Source organism: Silene latifolia, chromosome 10, assembly GCF_048544455.1.
Source record: "Silene latifolia isolate original U9 population chromosome 10, ASM4854445v1, whole genome shotgun sequence".
Classification (NCBI taxonomy): Eukaryota; Viridiplantae; Streptophyta; class Magnoliopsida; order Caryophyllales; family Caryophyllaceae; genus Silene; species Silene latifolia.
The window spans coordinates 131,514,819-131,522,979 of record NC_133535.1 but is presented as its reverse complement, the minus strand read 5'-3'; positions in this window follow the sequence as shown (position 1 = coordinate 131,522,979).

Genomic DNA, 8,161 nt, shown 5'->3' with positions numbered 1-8,161 from the left:
TTTGAAAACCATTATAATCAACATCTAAACTTTGGTCATTTAAAGGCCACAAATTCATAAAATGACAACAAATATTATTGTCTAATACGTTTAAGTGAGTGGACCAAAGGGACTTTAGTTGTGTGTCTCTTAGGATTGTGGGTTTGGGTCAAAACACATGCGCGCTGGCCCGAAAACGGACACGATACGGACAGAGAATACGACACTCAGAATTTTTTAGGACACGACAAAAAAAAATCAACATACATATTGAAATAAAGAGAATTTGAAGACCATTATAATCAACATCTAAACTTTGGTCATTTAAAGGCCACGAATTCATAAAATGACAACGAATATTATTGTCTAATACGTTTAAAATCTAACATGTCTGATAAACTAGAATGTTCCAAATTACAAATCCAAATTAAACCAAGTAAATCCTATAAACAATACGGAAACTGAGCCAAGTAAATTGAGTAGTGGTCAAATTAACATTTGGCAAGTAGAAAGTTGAACCACAATAGCCCTTCATCCTTTGTCCTCAATAATCCACTAGAAAGTTCCAAACTATTTCAACACCTTCGTCCTTTTTGGTTAAATTGCCATTTCACAAAGCCACAAAGTTCAAAATGAAATACAAACACCTTAATAACTCATTTTAATAATGCCCCATTTTATGTCATAGTACTTATTTAGGGTTAGTGAAATAAAATTCTAGTGAGATAAAATTCTACCGATTCATCGAATGTCACGTGTCGAGCAATGATAATTTTCCGAGTGGCAAGGTCATAGCACTTATAACCGCGATGGGTAGACGGGTAGCCTAAGAAGACACAAGGAGTAGCACGAGGGGCAAGCTTATGAATGGTTGATGGAGGGGTATGAGGATAGCATAGACACCCGAAAGTTCGAAGATGGTTATATGACGGGACTCGGTGGTATAGACTCGAGGTGGGAGACTCATTGTGATTGGCTTTGCTGGGTATGATATTATGTAGGTAAGTGGCCATAGCTAAGGCGTGGTGCCACATAGATGGAGGCATGTGAGCATGAATAAGAAGGGTACGGATGGTGTTATTGATGGTTCGAATTTTACGCTCGCCCTTACCATTTTGGGGCGATGTATGAGGACATGAAAACCGGGATAACATACCTTTATCAGCAAAAAATTTGTGAAGAGGAGAGTTATTAAATTCACGACCATTATCACATTGAAGGGTTTTAATGAGACAATTGAATTGAGTATTAATCATTTTATGAAAAACAGTAAACACATCACATACTTGAGATTTATTTGTGAGGGGATAAGTCTATAGGAAATTAGTGTAATCGTCTAACAAGAGAATATAATATCGATGACCTATGGTACTTAAAACCGGAGATGTCCATAAATCCGTATGCATAATGTCAAAAGCATGTAAAGTACTAGATAAAGAAGCATGAAACGGAAGTTTAACATGTTTTCCCAATTGACAAGAATGACAAATAGACAAAGACTTGAGGGGACGACAATCAACATGTTTATTATGACAAAGAGAATTAAAAATAGCAGAGCAGGGATGTCTGAGTTGGCTGTGCCAGGTGGTGGACGAAATGGCAGCAAAGGCATGAGCAGCGGGTTTGGGTGCGGTTTGAGACGCAAAGATGGGGTAGAGGTCACCCGTGCTATGGCTTCTCATAATCGGCATCCCCGTCTTGAGATCCTTCACAGTAAAACCAAACGGATCAAACTCAACAGACACTCGATTGTCGGTAGTGAATTTTCGGACTGACACAAGGTTCTTAATAATATTAGGCACGTTTAAGACATTTTTTAAAAGAAGAGAATGATGTGGGGATGGGAACGAGGCAGTACCATAACCAACAATCGGAATCGTGTTACCATTACCGACAATTATATGACGATTACCACTCAAAGAAGAATAAGAAGAGAGTGTACCCGCATAAGAAGTCATGTGTGACGAAGCCCCTGTATCCATATAATAAGTATCGTCTGGTTGTTGAAGGGTAAGAGTCTGCATAGCTGCTGCGATATCGGTCGGAACGAAAGCCCCTGGAGTTGTTCCAATATTTCCGGGTTGAGCAACAAATGCTTGCTGCGGCTTGGGTCCAAGGATACCCTTGGAGTTGCCGTGAGAAGACCACCCCGTGGTGGGGTAAGGACAGGGAGGCGGTCCCCACCCTTGCTGCTGCAGCGGCTGCCAAGGTGAGAGTGGGACCCACGTCTAGGAAGGTGCACCGGTGTTCTGCTGCTGCTGGCCATGGCGTGAAGATGGTTTGTTGTAGCCATTCTGATTTCCTCCTCCACTATTTTTGCCTTTATAATATCCCCTGTTATTATTCCCCTTGTTCTTTCCCTTGGAATTATTATAATGAGTGGAATTTGAGGAACCCTTACCTTGATTTGACGAAGATCGATTACCCGACTCAGAACCATTGTCCCCCTGAGAAGACAAGAATGCCGTGTTAGAGGAGGGAGCAGCAGCCTTAGCACGCCTGGTCTCCTCCAAAGTGAGTATTGATCGGGCTTTGTAGAATGGAGGAAGTGGGTCGCTTTGTTGAATAATGGTGGCGATCCTATCGTAGCCATCAGAGAGATGAGTAACAAGTTGCAGCACAAGACGCGTTTCAGAAACCGGTGCTCCGACATTAGAGAGCTGATCAGCGATCATTTTGAGAGCCTGACAGTAAGACGACACATTTGGGTAGTTATCCATGTGAATATTGGTGAATTGTTGTTCAAGCATGACGGCACGAGAATTCTTATTGTCGTTGAATATGTCTTTGATGCGATCCCAGGCTTGTTGGGCAGAGGCGCCTGGTTCGAGGATTGTGTGTAGGAGATCAAGTGATATGGTACTATAAATCCATTGCTTGACAATGGCATCAAGGCGATCCCATTGAGCATCCTTTTTGAGAACAGCGCCCTCAGGAGGAGCGATGTGATCAGCGACATCGAATGCTCGTGATGTGTTGAGAAACAATTCTGCCCACAATGCATAATGAACGTTTTCGGTTTCAAGGGTGATTGGGACGAAATTTTTGACATTGGAAACGGAGTAAGCAGGATGAAAGGCTGGTTTGGAAGATTGGGAGGATTCAGTGGTTGTGTCGATTGTTATGGCGAGAGGTTGAAGAAGGAGTGTTTGTAGCGGAAGAAGAGATTGGATCGAAGGAAGACTCGTGATACCATAAAAGAGTTTGTTCCTTGATCTGCATTAGTGAGAATTACGTACAATATATACATTCTAAGCTTCCTAAGTTAAGGGATTACAATCCCACTGATTGAGGCTAAGATACAGGAAGTCAACGCTTAATTAGCTACATAATCTCTAAATTAGGTACTATAGAATATTTGCAAATAATATAAAAGATATGGGAATGAATATAGACATATTCATATTCTAATAACTCTCAAATGAATCAATTTATTTGATGTATCAACTTGTTCTTCGTATCATTAATCAACTTACTTTAATTCAATAAAGATTAAATTGAAATTTTTAAAATAGTACCTAATTCACCCCTCCCCCTCTTAGTTACTTAGAATCCTAAACTCTTCATTATGCATAATATTAAATTGGTAGGTCCACAAGTGCGAGCCGATGACTATGACAAGTAGTACTAAGATGACCCTGCACACACCGGTCTCACCCAAAAGAAATCAATAATGTACCGTTGAATTTAAACTAAGTAAACGATAATGCCTAATTAGTTTTTTTTTTTTTTTTTTTGACAGTAAAATGCCTAATTAGTTGAGCACAAACACTAGTATAAAAACGGAACTTCCCATTTTCTTCAAGACTATGAAAATAAGTGGAGCATAATATCATAATCAAGCACAAGTCCATAGCTACTAATTTATTTGGAGTTCTTGCTTCTTCAATTTACAATAATCAATATCCCTAAGGTATAATGTTGTAACTTTCGTCTTTTAACGTTTTATAACTTTGACTGTAAACGGTAATAGTTTGTGAAATTTTACAATGTCTTAGATTACTTTTATAATATATTTATATACCGTATTAAAAGTATTTTATACCATGTTATCAAATATGAGCAGTCATGTGTGAGTAGAATGTGTCTTAAAATTATTGTTGATGTTGTTTCTACCAACTTTATGTTGAATTCTTTTTAATTGAAACTATTGTTTCCCCAAAAAAAAATTAGCAACCTTATATTTCAAATAACGGTTTTTCTAACCTATGCCCACTAGGCATAGGATAAGAAACCCAAAAAAGGAAAGAAATAAATGATATTTGTATGGGAAATTGCAATATCAACTACTTTTACTTTGATTTACAAGAAAATACATTTATTACTTTCTATTTTGGGTTTCTTATCCTATGCCTAGTGGGCATAGGTTAGAAAAACCCTTCAAATAAATATAAGTTCTTATATTAGCGCTTGATAACATAATCATATATTAGATAATACCGACAATTATAACTGCTTTTAGTTTGTTTTCCACTACTACAAATCCAGGCAACTACAACGCCCCTTTAACAACGCTTATTCACGAAAATCACCATAGACGTTGTAGAACGTATGACGCGAATTTTACTAAAATTAATTACAATGGTTATGGTTATATAACCGTTGTTATAAGTTTTAACAACGGGTCAAACATGCACAACCGTTGTTAATAATTTGGCGCAAAATTGCCGTAAAGTTAGTGAAAAGTAATCACAACGGTTTTTGTTTTACAACCGTTGTTAAAACGTTTTAACAACGGTTTTTGTTTAACAACCGTTGTCAATACTTTCCATACTATAAACCACACAAACACAGATCATGCTGCAGCCACAAAACACAAACCTTAACACAAACACAGACAAACACAATTAACACACACTTTCTCATCGTCTCTTTCTCTCTTTCTCATCGTCGCTTTATCATCTCGCCGTCACTGTTGGTTTCATCGTCTCTTACTTTCTCTAATTATCAGGTAAATCTCGCCGTCACTGTTGGTTTCATCGTCATTATTTTCTTTTTTCTAATTATTTCATTTGCATGTATGTATTTTTATCGATCATTATGTTATTTCTCTAAGTATTATTCGCTTAATTAGCTAGTAAAACAAATTAAATAAAATAAAATAAAGAAGAAGCAAGATGATAGAGAGGAATGCATGATAAACTTAATTAATTAATATATATATATATATATATATATATATATATATATATATATATATATATATATATATATATATATATATATATACATAAATAAAAAAAAAAAGAATTACATTAATAAAAATGCAATTCTTATATTTTCATAGACAGTCTTATTCTCTTCTATGATATCCGTCCTCTCCTCCTTAGCTATTTGGAGGTTCCGTTCAGCAGTTGCTATATCGTCATATAGCAAAAAGAATCGCCGCTCCGCCAAGCCATCTTTTTTGGCGTCCTTGAGTGCGGATCGAGCATCCACAAGGTAGCTCCTGAAACTATCATCAATGTGGAGCAACCGGCGGATGAAACTATTGTTGTTCTCGATCATAGTAAGAGTCTTAAGGATGATATCATTCATTTTGTTGATGAAGTTTGGAGTTTGTTTGAAAGATTAATTAGGGTTTGGAGTTTGTTTTAGCAGTTAGGGTTTGGAGATAGTGAGATAATGGAATGGTGGTTGAGATAATGCATGTATTTATACTAAGTAATGTGTGGTTTGAGTTGTTTTTTAATTAATATATGTTTAGGAAGTTGTGCCATAATCATCATCATTTCTCTCTCTGTTGCTTCAAATCTTATTATAACCCTTCTCATTCCATATTGTCCATTCATATGCACAGGGATGACAGTAATAATGCATGCATCGGAATTATAACGGGCCGTAATTATGCATGCATCTAGTAATATTTTATTTAATTTTTTTTTATTTTTTAAAAACAAACAACAACGGTTATTGAGAAAAAACTCGTTGTCTTTAGTTATAACAACGATTTTTTATATTACAACCGTTGTTATAACTTTCCTACCAAAATTGAGTCACACTTTCCACAACGGGTTTTTATACTTAAAACCGTTGTTAATAGGATTAACAACGGGTTCCTTAAGAAAACCAACCGTTGTTAAGACCTTTTACAACGGACGCTTTAACAACGTCCGCTTTTTTATATAACAACGGTTTTTAACCGTTGTTATAGCCTGTATCTGTAGTAGTGTTCATTGCAAGTATAGTTGTAATACTCCGTATTTATGAGTCTTTGGGTACTCTATCGAGTAGGCCTTACTCTGTCCAGTAAGGGTGAGTTGCGTTTTAAAATAGTTTCTGACCTGTTGGGTACTCGATCGAGTAACTAGGATACTCGATCGAGTAGGGGGCACTCGATCGAGTACCTTAGCTACTCGATCGAGTATCTCGGTTAGCGAGTGATAATTCGACGGGTTTTGTTAATAACACGGATTAATATATAAATCTTTCCGTCACTTTCATAATACACTTTTACAAACCTAATAGCATTAAAAGGGAGATTCAAGTTACGTTCTTCGCATTCATCCGTGTTGTTGACAAATCCCGGAGCTTGAGAGGTCGGATTCCATCGTTCTTTATACCTTTGTGATCCTTGCGTCGAGGGTAAGATCTACATACCAATTTTATAGTATTTCGTCAAGTTTCGTTAAACCCTAATTTTGGGATTGGGGGTTTTGTGTTAGTTTTGTGATTGTTAGTAATTATGTGATTATATGTTAGGAGGAGGATTCGTAGAAAAGGATTTGTGATACAGCTGTTGAGACCGTCTGATTGTGTTGCTGTTCCAGGTAGGATTTCCTACTCAGTATTAGTCCCATAATGGGATGATTGTTGATGTGTTGAGATTGATTGTTTGATATAGTAATTGTATTGTGACGATTGTGATTGTGATTGTGGTTGTTGTCTATGGTTCTCGAGGCGTGTCCTCGGCTGAGTGAGGTCACTTGCGGGAGTGGCTTCACGCCCTAGTTTCTCCTTTTGTGGAACCCGCCACAGAAGGGATGTGCACATTAATGGACAGGGTTATCGCTCATTATGAGGAGCGGGGATTTGGTGGGTACGGTGCGGTCCCCCATTTGGCGGTGGTCCCGGTGGACGATCGGTGATTGAGATTGTTGGAATTGGTGTGGTTGTGTGTGTGACGGTTAAGGTGTCTGTTTATCTTATTGTTGATATATATTGAGTTGTGTGATTAGTCTCGACCTCGTTTAAATGTTTTAAAAGCGTGGTGATCCATTCGGGGGTGGTGAGCGGTTATTGAGCGGTATGATGTGATGCGTATGGGATAGCCGGGATGAGTCATCACGGCGTTAGAAGTCTTCATTTGTGTCGACGATGTTTTATAGCTTTGATAGTTTTAGCTGTAGACCGTCTGAGGATCTTGTATTTCTTTTATCAGTTTGGTATTGCTATGTAATCACTTTAAATTTTATTTACTTTTAAAGTTGTTTCGTTATTGTCTTATGAATATCATGCCTCGGGTAACCGAGATGGTGGCATCCTTATACCTGAGTGGTCCTGATAAGGCACTTGGAGTATGGGGGTGTTACAAATGGTATCGAGCGACGATCCCGAAACTCGTAACCAATGAATTTAATGAATATAGGGAGTCAATTAAAATGAACCCGGGGTAAAGGTTGTAGGAGCTAATGCAAAGGCTTGGGAGACGTCCTAAAGTCGCGAACTCGCCCTACAATTTGAACCGGTCACCATGGGATGTGAGTCGGGATCGCTATGTGTTTATCTTGTGAATTGTGTACCTATATGGTGATATGTGGCATGAATCGGTGGATGTATGTATGTGGAGAATGGGAAATGTGTAGAAAAGATGGTGATGATGTGATTTCGTAAGCTATTGATTGAAAGCATGATAGTTGGTTTACAATGTTGTTTTGAATTATAGGAAAAGTACATGAGAATGATGAATGATGTGGTAGAAAAAGGAAGTAGTTCATATGTGATAATATGTGATGAATGATGATGTTGCAGATGGATGATTTATAATGTGGCATAATAATAACATGTGCATAGGAATATTGTGTCGTATACGTATGTTTGGTTTGCATAAGGTTGCATGATAAGTTTATGTACTTGTCTACTTTTGTTCATGTGTATATGTGGTAAGAAGTGTGTAGCTGTAATGAATGAATTGGTTGGAAGAGATTAAGTAAGTAATTGCATAAAAATATGAAATTCATGT